At 37.9% G+C, this 27,766-nt stretch overlaps 2 long non-coding RNA genes across 3 annotated transcripts; both read right to left on the bottom strand.

The window, feature by feature from the left end:
* Positions 1-12,032: 12,032 nt before the first annotated feature.
* On the bottom strand, positions 12,033-15,452 carry LOC120478336 (uncharacterized). Of its 2 annotated transcripts, XR_016147498.1 has the most exons (6): positions 14,391-15,452; positions 13,902-13,981; positions 13,575-13,652; positions 13,395-13,446; positions 12,764-12,824; positions 12,034-12,491 (listed from the first exon to the last, which is right to left on the bottom strand). It is a non-coding gene; the product is annotated as an uncharacterized LOC120478336 (long non-coding RNA). The 2 variants fall into 2 exon arrangements; XR_016147495.1 differs by lacking the exon at positions 14,391-15,452 and having other exon boundaries at positions 12,033-12,491; positions 13,902-14,312.
* A 10,010-nt stretch (positions 15,453-25,462) lies between these two features.
* Positions 25,463-26,000, bottom strand: LOC120485802 (uncharacterized). Its single transcript, XR_016147531.1, has 3 exons — positions 25,914-26,000; positions 25,701-25,834; positions 25,463-25,569 (listed from the first exon to the last, which is right to left on the bottom strand). It is a non-coding gene; the product is annotated as an uncharacterized LOC120485802 (long non-coding RNA).
* Between the last annotated feature and the right edge of the window lie 1,766 nt (positions 26,001-27,766).

Raw genomic sequence — 27,766 nt, forward strand, 5'->3', positions numbered from 1 at the left:
TTTTTTTAATTTGATGATTTTCGCCAACTTATCGTTATGCAGATACATGCAAGTAAATTGCTGTTCTTAAATGTATTTGGTAATGATTACACTGCACTGTAAGAAAAAAAACTGACATTACATTTTACCCTATCTGATGGGGTCTTGTTAGGATTGAGTGAGACATTCAATTCAATTTTACTTGAATAGTGTTTAAAAAATTGAAATTTTCCCAACATACTTCACAGAGCCTGAACCTTGTATAACAACTTGGTAGGCAATTGGGCCAGGGAAAAACTCCCTATTTGACATGAAGAAACCTTGAGTAGTTACCAAACTCAAAGGAGTTACCCATCTGCTTGTGACTGGCTGGGTATAATATAACAATTAATATAATAATTAGTAATTTAGCTTATGCTTCTATCCATTGTGCCTTATAATTGGAACACAAATGCCATACAATATACCAGAGGTTGCACGTCTCTGGAGTAACTGGGTGTCTCGCTCAGGGACACAATGGTGGACTGGAAATTGAGTGGAAACATCAATGATTTTGTACCTCTAGCTCTTCAGAGAGATCCATTGTCAACCTACTTCAAAATGACTCACATATTGGATGATAGAAGGTCAGGTATATTTGGTTTACAACATTATATGGTCAACCTCTTTTGGCAACATTGAGGTAATGGATCATAAGCCTCATCTTTGAAAGCAACCAGGTGTCCCGGTTCGTGTAAACAAAAAGGTGTGAGAACTCAAGTGCAGGAGAATATATAAATTTATTATTACTAAAACAAACTCAAAGCAAAAAACCCAAGAAGGTTAAAAATACAATGAATAAAAATAAAACAATAACAGAACCTGACCAGAGGGTGCAGGGAATGGGAGATATTAGACAACGTACCAACACAAACTGCAAACAGGAGGGAAGAGGTGGATGAACTCAAACAATGATCAGGTAACGAGGGGGAGGGATCAGACAATGACGCGAGCACATGGCCCAAAAAAAAAAAAACACCCATGTGCAACACAAGACAGGACAGGCATGTGACAGCGGGCACACAGAATGTCAATGCATCACATGCAGAGCAGGCTCTGTGTGCAGCAGGTTGATGGGAATAGGCAGCTATAAGCATAGGGCCTCTACAAGTACTGTAGATTAGCTAGAAAGACTGCAGCAGCAGCAGCATGTCAAAAAGGAATCCTAAAGTTAAATAAAGTATCCTGGCTATTGAATGAAAACGGGTCCGACAGACCTGAACACCATACAAGGGTTAACCAATCTCTTCAGGCCTATAGTAATTCAATATAATTATTTATTATTATTAAAATTATTACATGAAGCTGACTCACATAAAAAGAACAAAAAAAAAACCCAACAATAACAAAAAAAAGAAAAAAACTAGCAAAATGCTTCATTGTATCTTCAAAGTTCTCTTTGAAACGTGCCCCTATAGATATCATATGAACCTAGAATGCCAAAATTAAAACTTTGGATTAGAGCCAAACAAAGTACATCGCTGGAAAGGTTTTGTCCTGGAGAGTAACATATGTCAGTAAAAAGATTCATCATGGCTCCTGCTTTGATATATTGACCTTTGAACCTCGGTGCATATATTAAGTTCTATAATTAAGCAAAAAAAATAGATAGAGGCATGGGACCAACTGTTATGGAAAGCTCTTGACCTCATCTAGCATGTCAGTGTGGTCAATAACAGGGGGAGCATATATATAGGTATCAAATATAGGTAAAATAGATTTTCACCTATTTCACAAATATATTTATAAAATCTGATTGCACACATGTGTGTATCATCCCCTTAAATACCATAGTAAACTCTCAATTCAGTATTTGCAACTTCCAACTCTAGGAAGAACAGTAATGTAGACTAAAAACTACAATTCCCTACAGCCGCGCTATGCAGCTTGATAAAATGAGGTCCATATATGTAGTTTTCCGGTTTATAACCCTAGTTCATACCAATTAGGGTTGTAAAAACATATATCAGCTTAACATATAAAAAAATATTACAGTCAAACTAGTGATTACACTGTATCTATCGAAATAGCACGATTGCTGTTAACTTAAAGTAAATATCGCCGTTGATTCAAGTCATTTTAGCAAAAACACAAACTTCCGCATGACGTAAGTGAAAAACTCCTCGCGCCATGGGGTACGTACTGTACGCGCGCGTCGCCGCGACTTTACATTTTTGTGAAGGTACGTCGTCGTCATGTTATGGCATAGACTCGACTCGAAACTAGAAATCAGACCCTGGACTTTGTAATAAACTTTATAATATACTTTATACTTTATATTTAGGAACTTAATAATGTTTCTTAAATCATACAAGCTTGTAAAGAAGAAAAATTGTGTTAATATTATGACCTATTCCGCAATCAATATCCTTATTTTTCCGCTCTCATTTAGTATGCATGTATGTTGTTGTTGTTTTTTCTTTGTCTCTGGTATGGTATTGTCTGTGCAAATATTTGATTGTATATTGATGGTTTTTCATGTTTGTACCAATTTCATGTTGCTTTCAAAAAAAAGAAAAAGTATAAATCAGAGATTGAACGTGCCCAAGGATCACTGACAATCACACATCACTGACAGGTCAAAATAACATATGTGGCAGTCATAGACTGTAGACAGTACATCTGCTTTATGACTTTAATTTCAGTCATTATTTTGATTGTAAAATATTTTAACTATGTCTAATTACCTATTTAACTACTTTTCAATAGGGTGCTGTGAAAATGACTGAAAACATGGTCAGATATCATTGTGGGTACAGTAACTTCCCCATTCTTTTTTACAAATTGAAAATAGTAGCAGTGCCCCTCATTTAAAGGGGCCCAAGCATATTTTTACAAATCTGTCCTTTCAAAAACATGGTAACAGAAACAATTATATAGAACATGTTTACCACAGTATCCCACACTATACCAAGTATTTAGAATGCTTGAGATAACATCTAGAGAAAGTGTGTTTATTGTTCAATAACATCAAGTCTCAACCAAGTTTTTTTGGGGGTTAATTCATAGCTCAGGAAAATCAGAATGGAAGTTAGACTAATTAATTAATCTGCAACATGGCATCATGACATCGAAACATATATGGACAAGGTGAAAACACACCTCTTTCATGTTTTAATAACTATACAACCACGTTCGTGGAATTTACTTTCAGTACATCATGGTAACTAAGTTCAGTGTCAGAAACTATGAACCTAGGCAACACAGTAAATAATACACATTAGACATAATAAACAATCAGTCTTCATCAGAAGTGCTGGAATCCAAATCAGTTGCATCATCTTCTGACATCTCCTCCTCCGATGAGTCCATTTCCAGAAGTGGTTGATGGCTAAGGTTTCTCCTGTAAAGACCCTTTACTTTGACCATTTCTGCTTTCAGTTCAGTTTGTTTTTGAAGAACCAGACACCGTAGTCCTCTTTGTGCATCCTCAGACTGGTCAGCAAAAGAGGCTGTAAAAACAAGATTTTCATATAATCATATGAGATATAAACACATATATCATAAACACACTATTCTTAAAGTCAACAATGAAACTTTAATAAGTATTTACAAAGTAGGTTTCAATAGTCATATTACAGTTTGAGGAGAGAGTTGCCAGCATCATAGATTGTGCCTTCATTGATGTCCAGTGTTGCTGCATCTCTTTACAGATAATAATTTCCTCCTCCTTCAAGCGTCGCACAGCCATAACCTTCTCGAACACTGTTCTTTTGGTGTGAAGGTCTGCAGAAGCTTCAATTCATCAACATAAAAATAGAAGACATTAGAGTTAGAAGTTTTTTTCTTTGGATAAATACAAATAACATTATGCAAGAAGTGCTCTGATATAGGTTTTATTTAATGGAGAACTTACTTTCACTTATGTTGTTCCAAGGCCATGCATCAGTCAGGACACTGGCATCAGTGGACACAATTTGCTCAGATGGTTCAGCCAAGTTGTTGTACTCACAAATGGTCGCTGCCAAGCGTTTTTTCTCATCAAGAATTACTTTTCGAATCTTGTGACGCCTCTTGTTGCTATCTGTAACAACAAAAAGTCAGAGTATGTATGTATTTAGAATCAAAACCCAATTGTGACACTTTCAGTAGAGTTTAATTTTTGGAAAACGTGCATTTCATTCCTTTAACCAACCTGGATCCGATTTTTGGGGGTTTTCTGAACTCCTGTATAGGTTACCATGTGCCTTTTCTAACTAGGAAAGTGTCAGATGTCTGAAACTGTGACCTACCAGTTTGTTTGTAAAGATTTTGGGTTCGCACTTTGATGATGACTGCTAGCTCCTCTATTCGTGCCTGTAATGCCCCAAGGCTGCCATCACCTGGATCAGTTTCTAAATCAGAGTCACATTATTGAGTATATACATAATCACAATCATTCTATTACATTCAGCAATAATTTTTCTTTAAGCATAATTTAACCTATAGTTCACGTCAGCTCTGTTGTGTAACCCCATAACCTTCCCAGGAATTTAAATGACAAGACCACTAAACAGTGTGCGCTATATAATTAATATAATATAACATAATTTCATGCAAATGGGCCGATAAAGCAAGCAATGAAACCTATCAATAAGCCAACTCACCCTCAGCCCATTGCTGCACATCAGACACCCATAGCTGCAGTGTGTCATCATCTACACCAAGCTCATCTTTGGTAGCATTCAGGATGTCCACTTGTTCTTTGTGCATCCTTACAGTCTACAATAAAAAAAGTCCTTTCATGTATGCATGTACATTATTTGTGTTTATTTTACATTATATCAACATCACTGTTGAAAGATGTACCTTGGCATATCTCTGGCTTAAAGTGCGGCCCATATTCTTGACTTTCTTTTTATTCCACCCGGAAGCCAGAAGGGTCAGCATGTTTGTTCTTCCTGAATTCAATGTCAGTACAAGTTAAAAACAACAAGGCCCACCTCCTACACGCACACAAATACACACACACGCACACACACACACACACGCACACACACACACACGCACACACACACACACACAAGCCTACGATGCTTTTGGGAAACCCTGCCCCAGTTATTTGTGTGATATGGTGAGTAAAGTTACACAATCTTATAGTTATACCACTTCATTGTATCATCACACTAAACGCCACTTCAGAATTAAAAATTGTAAATAAAATCAGAGGAAAAAAAGAAGAGTAAGACACCTGATGATCACAAGCAGATCGCTGAAGGACAAAATGTAAAATTGTAAGCCACCGTTATGGAGATCAGTGTCTGCTTTAGTTGTGCTCTTGACACTTATACTTTAAATTTTGTTTGTCTGCTGTTATTGATTTATAACAGTCAAATAAACACAGGCAACTGTGATCTGATAATGTTGGTCATGTTTTGACAAAATCATGCTGTGAACTGAAAAATGAAACTTATTCAGATTATTTGGTTTAACTTGTTGCAACAGCTTTGTGATTCTACATTATATGATAATTGTATTTTTCTTGTAGTTAAAAACATTTAAAAAATTTGTTCTGATAAAATCACTTCCAAATGTATTTATTTAGAAACACAGACATCAATAATCAGCCTGTGTATCTCAATCGTGGTGACAAAATTAATCCTTGTTGCTACCAATCACAACTCATTAATGGCTCCCATCATGCATTGCGGTATGAATAAATTATGATCTGAATAGTCTATGTAAACTACTTTTCCTACTTGAATATTCTACTCGTCACCGTTGTTGAGAAGCATTGACTGAATCTTGAGGTCTGTGTGTGCCTAATTGAGAGACTTTTTTTTTTTTTACTTTTAAGAAATCCTTAAAAAAATTACACTATACACTACTGATATAGTGTAACCAACAGCATAAATCTCAATATTTAGTTCAAATTATGAATGTTATAATATAACCAACACCATTAGATCTCTGTTTTCTTTGTTCATCTGACAGGTATAATTCAGATACAACAGCCAAACAAAATATGAACTTAATGTGTAAAGGTCCAGACTCCAGAGCCCAGCTAAAGCAAACACTCATCTCCATATACGGTGACCTGAAATTCTGGGTTTCTCCTTAAGTAATTCTGCTCAATCATCACTCAATTAATCACTTAATTATCTCATTAACTTTAACCAGTGTTGTATAAACTAGAAGTAGAAAGTAGAAATTCTGCCATGTCTTACTTTCAGCCATGAACGGATTGACAGTTGATTAGGGCTGATTTCTGTCTCCTGACTGAAAAACTGCTAATAAGCAAATCCAGGTGATTGGAACAAAATACTGAGGCGGACTTTTACTTTCTGAACCTGGACTTTACTCTTCTGAAGAGAATAAAAAAAGAGACGACACAGATGAAATCACCTGAAGAGAAGACATTAAATCTGAAGATCTCAGCAGAGGAGGATTAAACAACTCCACAAACAGCATTACCAGCTTCACTTATTACTAACCAGACTGACTTTATTTCTGTCAGACGTCTACAGAAGTTCTTATTGAGAATTAACAGAGGTTTAACTCAGTTTCATTTGAAGTCACCATAACAGTGATTAGTGTTTCCATTAGCCAGGCTCTTTACTCTTATTAGTGATGGGATTTATGGCTCTTTGAGGGGATCCGGATCTTGGCGATCCGTTCCTTCCAAAGAGCCGTTCAAAAGAATGGCTCTTTTGGCTCTTATTAAATATTTAGTATAATCACTGGGAGGAATGATGAGGTGAGATTTGTTGTCAAATAATTCAAACTCAGATATCACACATCAATATCTGTGTTTGAATTATTCTGAAATATTGATTATTACCTCATTTGTCATGTGTGGACTATATTCCATAGGGTTGCACAACATCCCTCTGCTTAGAAAGTGACATCACTATTTTGGATTTACCTTTAGTACAAAGTGTGTGTATGTGTAAAGATGTTGACTTATGTTATTCATACAATACCACAAGAACATTTTGATAAAAAACAAAAAAAATATTTAAAGTTGTAAATATATACTGTAGATACAATAACATGAACACAAAATGCAATGTAAATAAATACAAGCAGTTTCTTACTTTATGGCTTTTTTTTTTAACTGGAGTATCCATGTGATGGCGGCGTGCACAAGTTTTGGCTCCGCTCCTACCCAATAACGTAAGAGTAAATGATGCATGCGCGTGCACTACTATCACAACTATCACCCCTGCGCTGGGTGCGCCCCTTCCCCTTTAACTGAGGAGCTAATTTGCGTGCATCTGTGTAAAACACGCATAGGAAAAAAAGAACGACAGAAAGAACGGCTCCCCTCCAGCCGCGACTCGGCTCCCATCGTTCATGTTTATGAGCCGTTCAAAAGAATCGGTTCGTTCGCGAACGTCACAACTCTAACTCTTATAAAATATTTAATCTCTTCTGTCTGCTGTGACAGTGTGTTTGTCAAACACATTTACAGTAACAAAAGTTCAACGAAATCAGGTGACGAAGATTACCTGGTGATGGTTTTATAATCATCATGGAAAAGCCTGATTCACTGTGGTATTTGAATATAATAATTATTTTGACAAATTATTTTCAAAAAACAAAACCTGTGAGTAGGGCTGGGCGATGTATAGCACAATATTGTTATGCGCGTCTAATCAGTGAAGCCGGTTCCTTGATTAGTAGTAAATCACCTTCACCTGCTTTCAAATGGACGATAAGCGTGTTAATTAACACTAAAAAGTATTAAAGTTAATGAGATAGTTAAGTGATTAATTTAGTGATGATTGAGCATTATTGAAGACACCTGATGATCACGAGCAGAATCACTGAAGGAGAAAATCACAAATTGTAAGTCACCGTTATGGAGATCAGTGTTTGCTTTAGTTGGGCTCTTGACACTTTTGCTTTCACTTTAAACTTTGTTTGATTGCTGTTATTGATTTATAACAGTCAAATGAACTAAGACAGCTGTGATATGATAGTGTAGGTTGTTTTGGCATTATCATGCTGTGATCTGTAAAATGAAACTTTTCATATAATTTGGTTTAACTTGATAGCAACATTTTAGTGGTTATAAAGCATATGATTATCAATATTTTTCTAATATTCCAAAATATTTAATATAAATTATTCTGATCAAATCACTTTCAAATGCAATTATTTAGAAACACAGACATCAATAATCAGCCTGTGAATCTCAACCGTGGTGACCACATAATCCTTGCTGCCACCAATCACAACTCATTAATGGCTCCCATCATGCATTGCGGTATGAATAAATTATTATCTGAATTGTCTATGTAAATTACTTTTCCTACTTGAATATTCTGCTCGTTACCGTTGTTGAGAAGCATTGACTGAATCTTGAGGTCTGTGCGTGCCTTTACTAAATATTTTTTTTTAAAATTTTTTTTACAACTTTTAAGAAATCCTTTACATTATAAATTCTGGATATTTATGCAGAATCTCAGTTATGCTGTAACCAACAAAATAAATCACAAATAATAAATTCAAATGACGATTGTCACAATATAACCAAAACTATTAGTTTGTATGTTTTTTTCTTTGTTCATCTGACTGTTTTAACTCAGATACAACAGTCAAACAAAACCTAAAGTTAAAGTAAGGCTCAAGAGCCCAACTAAAGACTGATCTCTGATCTCTACACTGATCTCTATAATGGTAACCAATTACGATTTTCTCCTTCAGAGATTCTGATGGTATGGTGACTTCAAATGAAACACAGAGTAAACCTCTGTTAATTCTCAATGAAATCTTCTGTAGAAGTCTGACAGAAATAAAGTCAGTCTGGTTAGTAATAAGTGAAGCTGGTAATGCTGTTTGTGGAGTTGTTTAATCCTCCTCTGCTGAGATCTTCAGGTGATTTCATTTAAGACTGTGTCATCTCCTTTTCTATTCTCTTCAGAAGAGTAAAGTCCAGGTTCAGAAAGTAAAAGTCCGCCTCAGTATTTTGTTCCAATCACCTGGATTTGCTTATTAGCAGTTTTTCAGCCAGGAGACAGAAATCAGCCCTAATCAACTGTCAATCAGTTCATGGCTGGAATAAACACATGGCAGGACTTCTACTTTTTTTCTACTTCTACTTCTACTTTATACAACACTGGTCCTAACCAAAATCTTGGTTCCTTACCCCAACCTCCCTTCCTCTTCCTGCCACAACTTCTTTCTTATTATCGATTATAGCTTACTTGCTGTAACTTTCTGTATAACTTATTTTGTGCTAGGGTTAACAACCCTAACCCTAAATTTTCCTCTTGACTATCACATCATAACTATTACATAAACCAGTGTTCATGTTTCCTCTATTGTTCCTGCCACATTCTCATAACTTATTTCATTATTATAGATTTAGCTTCTGATTTTCCAACTTTGCGGTATATTTAAATAATTTGAAGGGTTACCCTAAACCTAACCCTAATCTCACACATTTTTTTTTTGTTGCTATATTTGTTCATCCGTAAAGGATGTGTCCTCCAATGACATCAGGACATATAACTGCAATATATGTGCTAAATCAACATTGAATTAGGAGTTTTTACAAAAACAAAAATACCATTTATGATCCCACTCCAACATTTTCAATATAAATCTGTAATATTTTAGGACCTTTGTGGGCTCAACCATATGTGCAAGAGCCATAATCATGAATCGTGCTCTGCACCACTTGATAGTGGGTTGTAATTCTACTGAATTGCTTTTAATGCTGGAAATGTGCATGCACTGAATGTGCAAGTTGGAGCGCACATTCTTCCAAAATAAATACATTTCAGAAATTTCACAGTTTCCATTTCTTAATCCATATAAATTAAAGAAATTGTAAATAATTGATTCATTCCACAGACGTCCAAAAGAGTCAGACTTTCAGATTTTGAACCCATTTTGCATGTCCTCAGACGTTCATAGGGGGTCCTAGTCAGACGTTCAGATTTTGCACGTCCACAGCCGTCAAAGAGTCCCCAGTCAAAATATTGAACCAGTTTTTCACGTCCACAGACGTCCATATGGGGTCCTAGTTAGATGTTCAGATATTTAACCAGTTTTGCACCTCCACAGACGTCCAAAACAGTCCCTAGTCAGACGTTCAGATATTGAACCAGTTTCTTACGTCCACAGACGTCCATAGGGGGTCCTAGTGAGACGTTCATATATTGAACTAGTTTTGCACGTCCACAGACGTCCATAGGGGGTCCTAGTCAGACGTTTATATATTGAACCAGTTTTGCACGTCCACAGACGTCCAAAACAGTCCCTAGTCAGACGTTCAGATATTGAACCAGTTTTGCACGTCCACAGACGTCCATAGGGGGTCCTAGTCAGACGTTCAGATATTGAACCAGTTTTGCACGTCCACAGACGTCCAAAAAAGTCCCTAGTCAGACGTTCAGATATTGAACCAGTTTCTTACGTCCACAGACGTCCGAAAAAGTCCCTAGTCAGACGTTCAGATATTGAACCAGTTTCTTACGTCCACAGACGTCCGAAAAAGTCCCTAGTCAGACGTTCAGATATTGAACCAGTTTCGCACGTCCACAGACGTCCATAGGGGGTCCTAGTCAGACGTTCATATATTGAACGAGTTTTGCACGTCCACAGACGTCCATAGGGGGTCCTAGTCAGACGTTCAGATATTGAACCAGTTTTGCACGTCCACAGACGTCCAAAAAAGTCCCTAGTCAGACGTTCAGATATTGAACCAGTTTCTTACGTCCACAGACGTCCGAAAAAGTCCCTAGTCAGACGTTCAGATATTGAACCAGTTTCTTACGTCCACAGACGTCCGAAAAAGTCCCTAGTCAGACGTTCAGATATTGAACCAGTTTCGCACGTCCACAGACGTCCATAGGGGGTCCTAGTCAGACGTTCATATATTGAACGAGTTTTGCACGTCCACAGACGTCCATAGGGGGTCCTAGTCAGACGTTCAGATATTGAACCAGTTTCTTACGTCCACAGACGTCCGAAAAAGTCCCTAGTCAGACGTTCAGATATTGAACCATTTTCTTACGTCCACAGACGTCCGAAAAAGTCCCTAGTCAGACGTTCAGATATTGAACCAGTTTCGCACGTCCACAGACGTCCATAGGGGGTCCTAGTCAGACGTTCATATATTGAACCAGTTTCGCACGTCCACAGACGTCCATAGGGGGTCCTAGTCAGACGTTCAGATATTGAACCAGTTTCGCACGTTCACAGACGTCCGAAAAAGTCCCTAGTCAGACGTGCAGATTTTTAACCAGTTTCGCACGTCCACAGACGTCCATAGGGGGTCCTAGTCAGACGTTCATATATTGAACCAGTTTTGCACGTCCACAGACGTCCATAGGGGGTCCTAGTCAAACGTTCATATATTGAACCAGTTTTGCACGTCCACAGACGTCCATAGGGGGTCCTAGTCAGACGTTCAGATTTTTAACCAGTTTCGCACGTCCACAGACGTCAAAAAAAGTCCCTAGTCAGACGTTCAGATATTGAACCAGTTTTGCACGTCCACAGACGTCCATAGGGGGTCCTAGTCAGACGTTCAGATATTGAACCAGTTTCGCACGTTCACAGACGTCCGAAAAAGTCCCTAGTCAGACGTGCAGATTTTTAACCAGTTTTGCACGTCCACAGACGTCACTAGGGGGTCCTACCCAGCAAACATTTTGACGTTTATTGACCGTTGAAAAGACGTCCATCCGAGACGTCCCGTCATGGTTGAAAAATAGTTCCAAAATGGAAGTTGAACCGACGTCTTCGACGTCATCTGGCCGTGAATTGCACGTCTTTTCTGCGCGTCCACGGACGTCTAAATGGGCTTATTTTTTTTAGTTCTGCAGGATCTTGTTACCTATTGTATGTGTATATATATATTCCTGCATATAAAATAATTACACCCATATTGTAGGCTATAAGTTCGTGAAAGTCAATCAATCAGGATATTTCTACACATCTGAACTTATAGGTTCTAAAACAGGTCCAAAATCGGTCCGGTCAGACCTGGACGTCTATAAAACAGTTTAAACACGTCTACATCAACACATTACTTCTGGACTAAGGCAAAAGAGTTATAATTTACAACAACATTTTATTGAGAATATTACATTTGAAATGTCTTCCAGTTGTTAAACTGCTAAAAAAATAAAAATAAAATAAAAATAGTACAATGACATTTTCTGACAGTTGTGACAGTTTCACATTAGGGTTAAGCAGCCATTAATCAAACCAGAATATAACAAAAGTACAGGAACAGTCAACACATTCTATAATATTACAGAAAAGTCGTTCTAAAAATATTCCACCATTGATAAATAGAAGTCAGAGCTGTGGCAGTACTAACTTTCAGTTACTTCAGTCTTGCATTAATGTTAAACAGACATAAATAAAATTATTTAGAGTCTTTGAAATTTGTTTATGGCTTTAATGTTTTGGTTTTGTTTATGGCTATTTTTATATCCAGCTCTTCTTGAGTGTGCTTCAGGTGTTCGCCATTGCTGCATCAACATCTTAATCTGTGGCGTTTGGGCTCCACCTCGTCACAATCACAGCATCTGAGGGAAGAGAATGCGGTTTAAAAAAAGGCTCATTTTTAGGTTAATTACGTACGGTGTTTGAAAATGTCTGAAAATAGCAATGTTATTTTTCTGCATAATAATCTTATGCCAATAAATGATGTTCTGGACTAAATGCGTTTGAAGAGTGAAATAATTAAAATAAAATTACCTTAAGGAACAAGAGATGTATTAAATAAATATTTGTAAAATGTAAATTCAGTTTTGGATAGGACAACCCCATGGCTGGAAAAAAACATTAACGTACATACCCTCACTTCTGTGTTCTCTCCCGAATGCAGCGGTCAAGGGGCAAGACAACATTAGGAAATTCTGTTCATGAAAACATAACAGACTTAAATAAGAGAGTAGTTTAATAAATTAAAAAAAAAAAAAACAGTAAACAATATTGTTTTATTTTAACTAGGCCTACTTTGTGGATGTAGCAAGGATTTAGACGTATTGTTATCCAATTCTACCTAGTAAACTATTGTAGCCATATAATGATCATTCATAATGACTAAATCTAAGGTAGCCAACCCTGGTCCTCGAGAGCCTCACTCCTGCTATTTCCAAACTATCCCTGTCCTACTGCTGAGTGCTGACTATTAACAGATTAGGTGTGTTTTCAGAAGCTGCAAGGGCAGGAATAGTTGGAAAACAAGCAGGGCAGTGGCTCTCGGGGACCAGGGTTGGCTACACCTGGTCAGCGCATATTTTAAATTGTGTAATAAGACTGCTGTTCAAATGTTCACTTAACAGTGTAATAATGACTTAGATACTATGAAATTAGCTGGCTGTACTTTAGCTTTTTCTTGAGCAATGACAGACATAGGCTCTATATTTGTATTCAATGTAAATTGTGTAAAAAAATAAGATGCAAATAGCAAAGTTCTCACATACAATGGGGTGTCCTCTGGGACTGGGATGATAATGCAGAATTTGGAACTGGTGACTATAGACATTAAAAACAAATGGGTGAAAAATATTTTAAGTAAGTAAAGACACCTTAATCAATAAACACCATTACAAAACAAACAAACAAAACTTTGTGAAGGACATAAAACAAGAAAAATGCCATGCCTCTTTCGGTTTTGCCAGATGGCCTGGAGAAGGATTCCTGAATTCTACGTCTGACAGATGGCTGTTCGTTATGTCACCCTGAAAGACAAATTGAAAAATAAAATTCACAAAAGTGATCACAAAATTGGTAATCTTTAGAGTATGGTTAGAGACTTGTAACAGAGCAAAACTGGAAAACTGCCTTATAGAGAGTACATTAACTGTCTTCTAAGTGACAATAATACACTCACATTACATTCCAGATATTATCAAAAACATAAGATTTATTCTTTGCATACAGACAGTATTTATAATCAAATGTGCAAAAATGTACAGTCAATACTTTACATTTAAAGCTGAGGCCATGGTTGAGGAATCAGATAGTCTCCATCCAGATATGTGCCTATTTTCATTGTGCATTACCTCACCTGCACAAAAAGTTAATTTTATTGTAGTGTAAGATATAAACACAGTCAATCACAGAGCCGTTTTGGGATATTATGTTAACACTTATGGAAAACATAACCTGACTTGGACCTGAAATATTATGAAAGATCCTTAATGGTCCGAACCAATAAAGGGTCCGTGCAGGAGTAGCGCAAGATTCGTTCCGCTTTCATTTTGTTTGACTTTTGCAACGTTGCGGTCGCGTAAGCGCGACTTATAACAAAATCTGGTCTCACCGGCGGAGAAATGGTCGCAATCTGAAATTCTGCCAAAATAATTTTATCCAAACTCAAACCTTTCAGTTGAAAGTGTACGCATCATTTATTCCGGTTCCTGAGTCAAATTACAAAACTCAAATCACATTTATAAAATAATACAAAATGTACTTACCAAACAGCAGATTTGTAGTAGTTCGTCAACTTTTTGTACAACAAATTGCCCCCGATCATCAAGTCCTTCTCGCCTCGTCGTGGTTGAAGAAGAAAAAACAGGAAATTGGCTGCGTAGTTGCTTTATCGCGAGATAATCAATCATATCGCGGGATTTGTTATCAAATCTCGGTAGCACAGTTAAGTGTAAAGGTTGAGGACGTAATTGTACATCAGAACCTCGTAAAAACTATTTGGGGCATTTAAATTATTTACTGCAATATCAGCCAAGGTGTAAGCATAATTGCTTTTTCATATTTCATAAGGATTTCATAGCGGGTCACGACGGACTATAAATGCACGTGTAAAGGACGTCACCTACTGGACGTCAACTTAAAACTGATCCACAACATGAATAAATGCAGTGGCTTTGCAATCACTTGACTACACTGGGCATTTTGTGATTATAATTTACATTGTATACAAATCGTGTATTTCATAAAGATAATTCCTGATAATTGTTTTCTGTCTGGCTAGACTAGACGTGCAAAAGACGCCAGTGGACGTCTTCACAACCTCTTAAAAACTACTTCGGCAATTACATTAATTATTGCGGTATAAACCATGCGAGGATTAAGCGCAGCTTTTGCATATTTAACAAGGATTTCATAGAGGGTCATGATGGACTATAAATGCACGTGTAAAAGACGTCGCCAAGTGACGTCCTTTCACCCGATAAACTGTATATAACTACACGTACCTAAAACTTAAAATAACTATTATGCATGCAACTGTAGACATGTACAAATGCATCTGAATGCATTTTTAGGAAATTTTCTGTGTTACATATTTTTACCGATTTATGACGTCCTGGCCGCAACTATTTTTGGCCAGGGACACGACGTCGCCGTCGGACCAATGTTTGCTGGGAACACTCGTCTTAACCTACACTTCATTATTGTGCCTATTAACCATACATTTAGTCTAAGATGTCCATTTACACGACACCGTTTCCAACTAAAAACGGATCAAGTTTTTGAAACGGTCTCTGTGTAAACAGCAAAAACGCCAATCTCTGAAAATGATGATGTCATGCGTATTGTGTTCAGATATAGCAGGGATCTCAAACAGTTTTTCATTTGAGAGCTACTTTTTAAAAACGAAAGAGGCCGAGAGCTACTCATGTAATACACTACTTAAATCTCTTACATAATCTCATGACTCATTAAAGATCTCAGAGAGGGCAAAGGTGGAAGCTGCCAGCTTCAGTGATTTCAGCCTGAGAAATGGCATTACTGAACAAACAGCACAGCAGTGGGTGTGTGATGTTCAGGAGTGGGCAATCACAGGTAAATCATGCACAGTGCTCGGACTCTTCAGAAATACAACTGTTAGTTACTTTCTTCAAATATGAACTACATAAGGTGATCAGAATCTTTCAAATGAAACTATCGCTTGACTGTGTTACCTATTCAGAGCCAGGTAGCACAACACAACAGGGAGCAACAGAGGATCTCAGGGCTGAGATAGAAAGTATCATAGTGTCCCTGCTACGCAAGAAGCAGGACCTCTATCGTCAGCATGGTTGGTTGACAAATATTGAAATGGCACATTGCAAATGCAAACAAACAAAAACTCTGTTTTCCTTAGAGTTTTATTGTTTCACTTTGCAGATAGCAACCAGACCAGACAAAGAAAGAGAAGAAAAATAAGAGAATTAAAAAACAAACTAAGACAAAAGATTGTACTCTACGATACTGTTGCAGAGGATACGATTGATGGGGAATTGGCTTCCAATTTGACAGAGGACTACATCCTGCCTTGGGAGAGAAGTGAGGATGGTATGTTAGCCTATCTTGACATGTTTTCCAAAATGTATGCCTACATGCCTATGGTATAGCAATGACAAACTCTCTCTATCTCTCAATCTGTCTATCTATATGTGTATGTTTGTGTTTGTAACTTAATTGTGAATACTAAATCACTTTTTCATATTTCCATCAATTCCCTCTACCCATAGGCCACTCCTTCAGATTAAAACGGTCTGTTTTTGACCAAACAATGCTAATTAGACGGCTTGAGGAAGAGCAGAGCATCCTTGTGAAGGAGATGTCTCAGCACATCACGTCTCTACGAAAGGAGATAAAGGCCCAGATAGCAAACTGACATTGAATCAACGTGGAAATATGACATCGAAACAACATTGATCTGACATTGTTTTGCTCATCGAATTAATGTTGAACCAACGTCAGACGCGTCATTCTTTCAAAACTAACGGAAAATCAACTTGAAATCAACGTGTTGTTTCAACGTTATGAAAGCAAACCAATTTTCGATTTTCATTTAGCTTTGAAGAATGCCGCGTCTGACGTTGGTTCAACGTTAATTCGATGAGCAAAATCAACGTTGTTTCAATGTCATGAGAGACGTCGTTTCCACGTTGATTCAATGTCAGTTTGCTGTCTGGGTGCAGTGGATAAGCTTCAATAGAACATCAGAATGGGCTGTAAGTGAAATTCTGAATTTTTTTTTTTTTTTTCCTCACTAAATTAGTCCCTTTCCTACTGCTCAACTCACCTCAACTTGACTACAGTAATTTCCTGATTAGCCACATTGTGTATAAGCCGCAGGACAGTGTTTTATGCAAGTTAAAAGAAACAAAACCATATCACTTCCATATTAACTGCCCCCGTGTATTAACCTAATAGCTGAAGAAATTTTGCAAAATCAATATAAACTGCGGCTAATAGTTGGGAAATTACGGTTCTCTGGTTACAGACGTTTTGTTTACCACTGCATAAAAGTACCATTTAATGTAATTGGTGGCTATAGCGACACTGAAGTAAACATCACCAACGTGGAAAAGATGGTAACAGCAATGACTATAGCAGATAAAATCAACAGCATTCTGTATTCATCACAATACAGGCACGTTTTTGGGGAGATGGCAATATTTACTCTTAGGCATAAAAAAAAAAGTTTGGTTCCGGTTGATTGTCAGTTCAGGTCATGGGTCGGTAGGGATTTTTTTTTTAATATAATTTTTTTTTCAGTGGCAGCAACGGATGGGTAGGAAATTATTCAGGGCTTGACATTAAAGGGATAGTTCACAAAATTATTTTTTAAGATGTTTTAGCTTACCTCAAGGGCATCCAAGATGTAGGTGTTTTTGTTTCCACAGTATTTTCAATTTTGATATTTTTAGGTCAAACCTGTGCTCCGCTCATGTGTGTAGATTTCTCTGCGCGAGCGTCAACAGCGCAACCTCACCATCAGTAATACAGTAGGCCTACATTTATTATCCACAATCGATCGCAACTTGCAATAAATGTAATAAAATCAGAATCATTCTCTCGGTTAAGTGATTCCCTAGTTATTTTTTGGTTTGTTATTGATGTTCTAATCCGGCAAAAAAAGACAGAAATGACAAAAAAAAGACTTGTATAATATGTATTATAGTTCAGTTTGACGAACGATATCTGCCTCGTTTGTTAATAGCATTGCTGGAGGACAAGATGCATATAAAAAGACGGTGCTGTACAAAAACGTAAATTTATAGTTCGCCTCAAAGTTTTTTATTTGTGTATTTATTTAATTTTTATTATTTCTTCCCCAAGCTCATAAAATAAATTCGGGTCGTAATAATTGACAGGGTCGGTCGGAAACCGGAAACAAACAAATTTTTTTTTTATGCCTTATCAGCCGTCCTGTTTGTGCTAACACTGACAGATAGCTGCTGAGGGCATGCTCAGACATTACGATGCTGGTGATAACGATGACAACTTAGCAATCTCCAATATTTACATATCATCGTTGGAACCTCAACAGAGGTGTAACCAAAAGTGGTAGGTACAGAGTGCTAAAAAGTCATGTTGAGCTGGTACCAGTCTATTTGTTTAGTTTTGTCCCACTGCCATCACACCCATATTAGTCATACTCCACCCTCACACTTTGTTTGTCTATCCTCACCTCAACCCCACCCCCCAGTAACCACAGTATATGACAATTAAATGTCCTTGTTTCACTTGTTTAAGATTTCATGCAACAAACAACCAAATGTTTCTCTCTATGTGGCTCTACATGCTATGATTTTGGTACTTGTAATTCTTATGTTTATGTATGTTACAGATTTTGGTGACATGTCAGAGGATGCTGCATCTGGTTGGAAAAGTGTCCTCATGCGGAGGTCCTCCATACTGGGGAGTTTATTCCAAAATGCTGTGAGCACGTACAGGGCTATAGTTGACGACCTCCAGATACAGGACACAGAATGCAGTACGGACACTGATGACGAGTATGACCTTAGTAGTCCAGAGTCAGAAGATTAGGAAAGAGACCACTCTATGTTTTGTTTTTAAAATCTGTCAACTTTGTGTTTTATTTTCCTTTTTCTTTTCTTTTTTCTTTTTTTTAAAGCCTAATCCCACTCATAGGATCCCATTCATGAAACGTTCGTAAATATACAAGTACATATGTGAGTGATTTGTGCGTAAAGAGACATTGCAGAAAATTCTTCTCCTGATTCACAACTACTTTGAAAACATCAGCTTACACAGAAGTGTGTGTGTTAATGAATTCCAATCAGTTGTAAATGGGACGTGCACGCTCATTCTCTCAATTACCATAAATCCTGCGGACAACTATATATGGGCATCATATTATGACACCAAAGGAAGGATTTCAATGTTACGTCAAAAGCGTTTTATTATCAGAAGTTTATTCAAAACGCCACATTTTATTTTCAAGCGTACATAGTGGTGTATCGGGTGCTAAAAAAAAAAGATTTTTTGAGGTAATAATGCTTTTACCTTAGTGCTTAATGTAAAAATGCTTTGCAGCACATTACAGATGCAGTTAATGGAGTTTCATCTGTTAATCGAACAGTCCCAGAAGTGAAAAGAAAATGGTTCGACATGAAGCTTGGCTGCAACACTTATTACTTGCAGACTAGTTTAAAAAAAATTGAATAAACAGCTTGAATATATATATATATATATATATATATATATATATATATATATTTTTTTTTTTTTTTTGAATATAATAAAAAAAGACTTGCGGACTTGTGTTCCATTTGCAGATGCTATTACTGGCTCTCATCATAAAAGTAAAAAGAAAATCCGTACGTAATTACTATATATATATATATATATATATATATATATATATATATTTTTTTTTTTATGATGTGTAAACATGTACCCGATTAAGGTGAATTTTAAAATGATGCCTTTCAAAACGTTCTAATGTTAAACGCACTATTTACGCGTGGCAGGGAGCAGGTGTAGATTTCTTACGAAAAATTCACGCCAGAACCACTTTACACACGATTTACAATTTTTTTTTTCTCCTCGTGTCTCATGAATGAGACCCATTATGTTCTGTTTATGTACAAATGAAGAGTTCAGATGCAGAAGCCTCTAAGTGCCATTTGAAATTTTCTTCTAGAATGATCATTTTTATCAAGCTTGTATATTTAAGTTCAGTGATTTCACTTAAATGGCAATGGTGATTACCTATTAATTGTTATTTAAGTAAAATTACTGAACTTAAATATACAAGTTTGATAAAAAATCATCATTAAAGAAGAAAATTTGAAATGGCATTTAGAGGCTTTTGCATCTGAACTCTTCAAATGTACATTTACACTGTAATTACACTTATACATAGCCATATTCTACTGCTCTCCATACTATTCATCCTGAAACATACACTTATTCTTACTACTCATAATGTTTCTGCACTACAATGGTACTGTTACCACACTGCACATAGATGTACATATGTCTATATGGTTCATACTGAATATCCATATTTATTTTGTTTTTCTTACACTGCATACACATTATTCTTACTACTATTATAATGTTACAGATACTACTTTTCACATATCGTATTGTTCATGCATTGTTCATATTACATAGCCATATTCTGCTCTTATGTGGTAACCGCTAATTCACTGCACACATTTATAGTTCATTTTCATTATTCTAAGCCATGTTCGGTAAACCAACTGTATACTTCTGTCTACACTGCATTATTGTCCTGTCTACTTTGTATATCACAATGCTTGTTTCTCTGTAAGTTCGTTCCTTCTTGACTAGTTCACATGATGTTTTGTGGAAATTGTATAGAGGATAAATTGTTATGGTCTTAAGGAAATAAATAGAAAATCCACCTTGAATATGATTTCCCGTTATCTCAGAAGAAATGTAAAAGTCTTCCTACTTGAGTATGGGAAGTGTGTATTTTTGACAACTCTGTCCATGAGTAATAAATTAAAAAAATTAGATGCCCGCACTCTGCTATTTCTCTCATACTTTTATTGTGCAAAAATGCAGGGTCAAAACGTTGCAGCACAGTATTTATGGGGAAAATAGCAGAGTGCGGGTATCTCATTATTTTAAGTTATCCAGCCCCCTTTTGCCCGGCACCGCACATGTGGGGATGAGCACACTACCACTACTGCTCAAATAATAATCCCTTGTACAAGCATTCCATGCTTTTAATGTTGCCTATTTTAACCAGATCAAGTATATGACTATGGATGGATTGCCTGTTTTCTGTTAATGTGGATTGTGCATAGGCTTAGGGTCACTCTTTCGCCGACTAAATGTTCATGGTAATCCATGAACCCAAACAATAACAATGTCCTTTTTTAGACGGTGACTTTATAGTCCTATTGGGTCCATGGGTCCATCACATGATTTCTGTAAAAAAAAATAAAAAAAATAAAAAAAAGTAACGCCATGAAAATTAATTATTTTGAAATTCATTAACAAAATAATTTTTAATTGAGTGGAACCGGAGTTTGTAGTCCTTGTTTTCCCCACGGATGAATCGGTGGTGGCATTACAAATTCACTTTTAATCTATTCAAATAAATGGCTGCAAAACATGATCAAACTGGATTTTATTTTGACAGGTCGATTGTAAAGTCGACCCGAAGCCTTAGGTTTCCAAATGAGCAGACAACATAAACCAACATCCAGATAAGGCTACTGAGGGAATCTGTGTGTCGACCATGGAAGGTTAACATGATCAAACTGAATAAATTATAGCACAGTGCATTAGCGCCATTGTTAGACAGTTGACCTGAAGTATTCAAGTTTAATGAGTAAACATCAAAAGCAAGACCATGTTGACCGTGGGTCCACCACAGATCCATTCCAGATCAGTGGTAATGTCGCAAGAGGCACAGCATTTCTCTGAAATGTAAAGATATCAAGGCTGGCTAAATGGAAAACGTGATCAAATTGGATTTTTCAATGACGGGGCAAATGTTGATTATACCAAACAGTCGACCTGAAGACTTGATTAATTATTTAATGATTAAATGAGCAAACGCATTAAAACATCCAGATTCCAGTGAGTAACAGAACTTCGGTTAGGCTAACAGAATCAAACTGAATTTGTATGATGACAGGACAATAACAGAGGTTAACGTCATTATGGCTTTTATTGTTGGAAAAGAAACTAATACTTCAAATGTTGCGTCTCTAAATGAGAAAGCACGTCCGTTGGGTGAGATCTGTACTCCGTCACTCAAACGGGTATCCGTGTGTGTGTGACAGTTTATAAAAATACTTGCTGCAATATTAATAGGATGTGAGGATTTTAAAAATATCTAAGATTAAAAAGGTAATGCATCCAGTATTCTTGTAGTAATAGGGATTGAAACAATTTATATAATGAAACAATTCATAATTTCAGTCCACATAATTGTGTAAAAAAGTTCATCTGACATGTCTTCAAAGGGTTAAAATTAATAGAGCAACATGTAAACGTTCGAGTGATTAATTAATTTTGTTGTGCCTAATTTATGGGTAAAATGTGTTAATCTGTGATCGCCAAAGTGATCTTAATCGATGTGGCGCGATCGATTGCTTTTGTCTTCCACCCAAGTTTCCGGGGAAATCGCGGTCTTTTCCTGATAACGGTAAAAGTTTTCAGTGAGGAAAGTTGACTCGTATCACTCTCGTGATTATTTCTCCCCTTTTTCAGGGGTGTAACATGTGGACCACGGAAGATGAGTGTCATTGACTTGCGCTGGAGTTATCCGTGGTATCAGCACAGACTCACTCCGTGCCGCTATCACAGATTTTAGTTCTGACCGTAGCCAAGAGAGAAATAGGTGTAAACGCCATCAAACTGGATTTTATGAGGACGAGACAAAACGTCAAGTTAATTACATGCCATTATTGTAATAGATTCGACATAAAGCTTGAGTTTCTAAACAAGCCAGCCACATTCACGTCCACGAGGTCAGGTTGTTGGGATCCGTGGTGCCATCACGGGACATCAGTTAGGCTAAATGAACTGAATATGGCAAGACAGTGCAACAATAACAATGTCATTATGGTTTTTGATGTTGGAAAATAAACTAACACTTCAAATGTTGCGTCTCCAAATGAGAAAGCACGTCCGTTGGGTGAGATCTGTTCTCTTTCATTGAAACGGGTATCCGTGTGTGGACCACGGAAGATGAGTCATTGACTTGCGCTGGAGTTATCCGTGGTATCAGCACAGACTCACTCCGTGCCGCTATCACAGATTTTAGTTCTGACCGTAGCCAAGAGAGAAATAGGTGTAAACGCCATCAAACTGGATTTTATGAGGACGAGACAAAACGTCCAGTTATTACATTATTGTAATAGAGTAGACATAAGCTTAGTTTCTAAACAAGCCAGCCACATTACAACGTCCATGAGGTCAGGTTGTTGAGGTCCGTGGTGCCATCACGGGACATCGGTTAACTGAAACAAACTGAATTTGTATGACGGCAGGACAGAGCAATAGCTGTAATAAAGAGGTTAACGTCATTATGGCTTTTATTGTTGGAAAAGAAACTATAACACTTCAAATGTTGCGTTTCCAAATGAGAAAGCACGTCCGTTGGGTGAGATCTGTACTCCGTCATTCAAACGGGTATCCGTGTGTGGACCACGGAAAGTGAGTGTCATTGACTTGCGTTGGAGTTATATCCGTGGCCGCATCACGGAATTCGCGGCGATTCCGTGATGTTTCCACGGATTTTGAGTTAAGGGCCCGTGGTAGGGCTGGGCGATATGGCCAAAAAATCATATCTCGATATTTTTTGGTCAAATGGCGATATACGATATATATCTCGGTACTTTCTACGTTTTCTATTTAGATAAAGAAAATCTTTATATATATATATATATATAAAAAAAAATATTATATATATATATATATATATACAGTATATTCACATTCGGCCCAATGATATCCTACAAACAATGTTGATATTGAAGGATATGGAAACAAATATAATATAGGCTATGCAATATATTATGTGCAAAAAGCTTTTGTTTTTATTATTGACTAAAAGCTAAACTAAAAATGAAAATAAAAACAAAAACAAAAGCACAAACTAATTATATTAGCCTGCATTTGATTACCCCATTATAATCACTTTCACTTTCATTAAAAATATATACTTGTAGGTTTAAAATTCCACATATGGCACATTTATTTTCTCCAACAACAAATATTTTAGCAATATGTTTATTTTAGTCAGAATTATTGCGTACTACGTAGTACTATTCACACGCATGCGCGCGCCGGCGCTCGTTCAAGGAAGCATGAATTTTAGCGGAGATTCACTTGCAGAAGCTCGTCCTCTTCTGACATGGACATATTTGTTGTGAAATGGACATATTTGCTTTACTTTCTAACATTTACAGATGGAGAATATGTGAAATGTAAGTTGAGCACTGAGGAAAGCACCACATCTCAAACGCATTAAACAGCGCAAGTATATCTGTCAGTCAGCAACAGTGTCTGTCAGAGCATTTGACAGGGCGGCAAGCTGCCTTAAACTTGTTAACTATATCAAAGTGATTTTGACGCAATTAATATAAGCTTGTGTCATGTTTAGGACAAATTGTACTACGTAGCCTAGCTACTTTCACTGCAGCAGCTCACACTGCAACCTCCGCTATTTTTCAGATGTGCTCATTTCAAACTACTGTATCGATATAAACGGTATTGCCTCATTCCATATCGTTTCAAAAAATATAACGATACATCGTACATATTCGATATATCGCCCAGCCCTAGCCCGTGGACATTTCACGGAATCCTGTGAGACCAGGTTGGATGGAACAGCGTGTCCACACTGTATGGAGAGTATACTACGCACACACCACTGCCATAAAAAGGTTACCACAATATCAAACAGAAGACCTCAATAGGCAACCTCAGAATGCACAAAGATCCAGGGCAAATTCACTGGTCGTTTATATACGGTGTGAGACCGGAGTCAGATAATGAGGATCTCCAATGGCACTTTACTGTTACTGCTGTCTCTCCTTCTCCATCCGGGTTGAACTGCTGTTTTCAGGCTCCTTCCCTGCCGTGGATTCCTCTGTCCCCTGCCGCTTGCCCTCTTCACTCGAACATCCGCTTTTATGATCCCCCTCGTGAACGCGATGATTCAATCTCCGCCCATCTCACAGCTGCCGCTCGTTTCTCCTTTGCGGAATCCAGCCGAACTGTTTTTCATGGGGCAACCGGCAGGGTGTTACATTAAATTAGCTCCCCATGGAAACAACACCGCGTTCATTGTTCTGCCCAATTGTCACCTGGTGACAATTACATGTAGACAAACAGTTCAGAATGTAAATGTAGTTCTTGCTGCAGTTATTGGCTGCTAAATTGTACATTTTACATTATTGTTTTTTTCTGCCCTTACAAGACAAATGAAAGGTTTTCTTACCAAAACCACGCTCATCACCAAAGTCTTTTATGGCCATGCCCGACCAGTTCTGCTCAGACACACAGCGAAGGATGAACTTGTCATCTTCAACATCTGCCTTCGAAGGTGGTGTCCACAGCCGTTCGATGTCCTCCGGCTTGGGACAGTTGACCTTCCACCCCTCCTGTGTAATAAGCCGTGCCACCTTTGCGGCTGAAGGCTTGCGGACTGTGAAATGTGCTGAAAGACAGAATGACGTTACTTTGTTTGTGATGAGTAATGCCATGGTTGGATGAAGAGATGTATACCTGACTAATGATTCCAGCAGCAGAGCTGCGTTGATGACATCCTGCGGCCGGACCGCACCAGCACTGATGGACAGGTAATGGTGCAGCGCCTCCTGTTGCTGCGCCGGGAGCTTTTCTGCAGCCTCCTCAACAGCCCTCCGCACACACTGGGCAGAGAAAGGAGCCAGCTTGTACCTGCAGAAACAAAAAGGAAATATTAATTGTTATGTGACTGTGATGAGGCAAGATACAAAGAAGTGTATCTGTTCACACACACACACACACACACACACACACAAACACATGGACCCGTGTAAGGCACTTACAATTTATGGAGCCGATTCATGTCCCGAGAGACACTTTGAACCTCCACGCCGGATGACGAAACAAAGAAACTATTGCAGAGTTTCTCCGGCTGAATGTTCTCAGGCCTGATTCGTCTGAAGTACAGCTCCAAGCACTACGGAAAAAAGACAGATGAGTTATTCCATTTAAAACTATGGTGGTGAGAAATCAACAGTTTGTACAGTAAAACTTACAGCTTCCTCCTCAGAGCGATCTGCATACTCGAGGTTTTCTCCCTCTGTACGCCGATCACAAATCTGTCACCCAGCTTGGTCTTGTTCACCCACTCGGCATCCTGGAAAATATTGAAAAGGCGTTATTTACAAATGCACAAGTGTGCCAATATTAAAGCACATACAGAGTGTGTACAGAGTGAACTTACCATCAAGGCTTCCACAGCTCTGGGACGCTGCATGTGGACAAACACCAAGAGCGCCTCGCAGTAATAGCGGTAGAGCGTCTGGTCCGTGTTGGAGAGCTCTCTGCCCGCCTGGAGGTCCCTCTGGATCCTGAGCACGTCCGGCTTCGCCACTCTCACGATCTTCTGGCAGTGTTTAATGCCAGGAGCCCTCTGAACCAACCGGCTGTTTGGATTAAACATAACAGACAAGACTATTAAAGTTATCAATAACATAAAGTGAGAAAAGAATTTACATTTAAAATGTTTAAGGATTGCCCTTACGTTTGAGGAAGATCAGATGAAGGAGCAGAAGCATCATCTTCATCACAGTCAGACTCGCGGGGCTGGTTCGTGATAAAAAAAACCACGCTGAAGAAACATGATGACGCGAGAGCGGTGATCAGGCAGGAGCGCACAGATCTGGTTGTAGTCCCAGGTCCTGTTCATCCAAACCCACTCTCTGCTCGAAGCCTTGGCTTTCTGAACCTCGGCCGCTCTCTCCTCGGGCGTGCGTTTCTTCATGCACACTTTGGCCAGGTGAGCAGCAAGGTTTTCCTGGGGTTTGTGGCACTGCAAGCAGTGGTCAACGGTACGATCAGCGTACCTTAAAAACAAAATTACATGATATAGAATCCATTGTTTAAACTATGATCTGAAAGAATGAGACATAAGTAAAAAAAAAAAAGAAATAAAATACTCTTAAATATGCAGCAAAACAGGGCATTGTCCTATTACCATTGAAATGGAGCTCAACAGAAAATACACAAACACAAATATTACCTCTTTTCAGCTTGTCCTTCCATTTCAGCAAAATCCGATTCTGATTGTCTCAGCAGTTCAGCAGAGTAGATAGAATCCAAGAGAATCTGCGCAGACCTGATAATGGGCCATCATGAGATAGCTGAGCCATCAGTGAGCCATCAATGAGCCATCAGTTTTACTGCCTGAGCTTGTGAAATGAAACTGATTAGTTCTAATGGTTTTTAAATGGGCCATCATATTTACTGCCAGGGATACTTAAGTGTTTGTTGGCTTAAGAGATGGAATTCATTTAAGTCCTGAGGGAAATAATCTTTTCCCCTCTCTGACCAGCAATAAGCAGAAACAAATTCGTACAGCCATTTTTAGTGCAGTCACTGAAAAGCTCAGAGGCCTAATTCGAGGCCTGTTTGACCCCTGCTCTCTCAGGCTGGGAAAAACATGAAACAGCCTGATATTATTATTTAATTTAAAACTAATCTAGGGGTATGTGTGCTTTCATACCCCAACACTTATTTGGCTTTACCATGTTCATAGAGAGAATGAGAGGTCGTCAGGTTAGCTGACCTCTTTGCCGTGGTGAAAATCTGGGAGCACTTTACCAGTTTTCAACTTGGATTATTTTATTAAAATGAACGCATCTCAGTCATTGTTTATGCTACATACAAGTTTTGCACGTCTATTGAAAGCTTGAGACCTGCACTTTAATGTGTTTGCATTGAATTATCTGTATCTTGTTCAGGGAGTTAATATAATACAGACTAAAGTTGCGGCTGTCACCGCTGAACTCACCCCAGGCCTTTGTCGTTACTGTTTCTGCTGTGCTAAAACGTCTTTATTTAACTCAAATCTCAAGCTTTCTTTCTGCTTTTAGCATCAAATTAATCA

This window comes from Pimephales promelas, chromosome 2, assembly GCF_988280905.1.
Source record: "Pimephales promelas chromosome 2, fPimPro1.hap1.1, whole genome shotgun sequence".
NCBI classification, from domain to species: Eukaryota; Metazoa; Chordata; class Actinopteri; order Cypriniformes; family Leuciscidae; genus Pimephales; species Pimephales promelas.